The sequence below is a fragment of the Poecilia reticulata genome, linkage group LG2 (genome assembly GCF_000633615.1).
Source record: "Poecilia reticulata strain Guanapo linkage group LG2, Guppy_female_1.0+MT, whole genome shotgun sequence".
NCBI lineage: Eukaryota > Metazoa > Chordata > Actinopteri > Cyprinodontiformes > Poeciliidae > Poecilia > Poecilia reticulata.
This window is the reverse complement of record NC_024332.1, coordinates 44,999,927-45,001,714: the sequence shown is the minus strand read 5'-3', so window position 1 is coordinate 45,001,714 and position 1,788 is coordinate 44,999,927. Positions and strand designations below refer to the sequence as shown.

At 40.1% G+C, this 1,788-nt stretch overlaps 1 long non-coding RNA gene across 1 annotated transcript; it reads left to right on the top strand.

The window, feature by feature from the left end:
* Nucleotides 1–6: 6 nt before the first annotated feature.
* LOC108166130 (uncharacterized) lies at nt 7–1,578 on the top strand. Its single transcript, XR_001776412.1, has 2 exons — nt 7–258; nt 597–1,578. It is a non-coding gene; the product is annotated as an uncharacterized LOC108166130 (long non-coding RNA).
* Nucleotides 1,579–1,788: the final 210 nt, after the last annotated feature.

The following is a 1,788-nucleotide window of genomic DNA, read 5'->3' as shown; positions in this document are numbered from 1 at the left end:
CTCCCCGTTTCCACCCCCGCTCCCCGTTTCCACCCCCGCTCTGCTCTGACAGGTGCAGATATCTGAGAACCTGCTGCCTCCTCTGCTCCAGATTCCTGGGAAACACTGGGATGGATTAACTGGCGGATGTGACATTTTACCCCAACATGTTTTCAGTTCAGTTTGTTTTAATTACTGCAGCCGTACATCAGACGGGGGTCAGTTAGCCTGACGCTAACTGCTGCTCAGGAGAAAAGAGACTAAAATCAAAACTATCAGGTGGGAAAACGGCAAAAAACACAAAGTTATAAAATGTTTCTGTATCTTCCAGTGCAAACACCTTTCAGTACGTTTGAAATGAGACGAACTAACAAGCTTAGAGTTTTTTAAACTCAATATCTATTGAATAAGTTTAAAAGATTGTTTTACGTATAAAATGAGAAAAATGTTTTAAGTAAAATGATGATTTAAAAGAAGCCTCTACRTCTTGCTGAGGTCAGTTTTGTCTCATTTCTTTAAATATATTTTCAGTTAAAAACCAGGTGAGGTTTTGTTCCGATCCGGATTTCTGAACGTAAACACATTTCCATCCTCCGTTCGGTTTCCTCCGTCTGCAGCCTGCAGCTCTTCTGGGAATCCCTGACGCCCCGGAGGCCGTTTGGCGGCTCGGGTTGAGGACAGAGGACACAGAGTCTGTCTCTGTCCTGCAGAGACAACGTCGGCCGTCAGTGCTGCTAAAACGCTCTGCGGCTCCGCGGGCTGCGTCTCCATGGCAACGTAAACAGCCGGACTTCCTTCGCCCTTGGACTTGACACCAGCGGTTCAGGGATTTAGCTCCGTGCTAAATCTGTCGGCGACGCCGGATGAGTCCCAGCATTCAGCTGGAGCCGGTCCCACTGGACCTCAGAGCAGCGCCTCGGTTTCAACGATGAAACGGAAACTTTTTACGACCCTACGGAAGCCCAGAGCGGACATCTCCAGCTTGGCTTTCTCCGGATGACGAGTTAAAATTCTCACTCTGAATTTAACGACACGCATTTTAGACATGGAATCGGGATCATTGTGATCTGCAGAGGAGAACATTTGTTTACCTGAGAGTAACTTGTTATCTTGAGAAAACCACCGGGAAAAGGTTTAAGAAGACAACTGGGAATAAACTCGTTAACTTCATTAAAAAAACAAAAATTAAAACAGGATAATTTGTTAAAAATCTAGAAATTTTCCACTGATTGCTGTAATTTAATGAGAGAAGAAATGACCAAGCCTGAAGTCTGTTTTTACAGTGGTCTATTACGAAGGAGTAAATTTGCGCTGAAAAAAAATCAGAAATGTTGAGATTAATTTCAGAAATTTTCTAAAACAAGTTCTGAGTTTGAAAAAGTTTAAAATTTGGCAGAATTTTTATTTATTTTTTTTTAGAATTTTAATGTCAAAAACTGCTAGATTGGACAAATTTGTATCACTTCTGAACCACATTTGGCCCCTGGACCTCACTTTGGGAACCCCAACTTTACAACAAACATCTGAGTTTCTTTTTCAGACCTACAATAATTTGTTCCTTTTAACTTTGTTTTATTAAAATATTGTATGTTTACTTTATTACCGAGCAAGTAAACAAACATTCAGAATGAAATGATTTTGTATTTTTGATAAGAAAAACTTTAAACTTCTTGACTTTGTCCCATCTGACATATTAAATTAGGGACATTTCTTTGCCAAACCCTTTAACTTTAACAAGAAATTTTCAATTTTAAGAATTTTAAGACTTTTAGCTAGCTTGAATTTGTAGCTAGCTTGAATTTGTAGCTA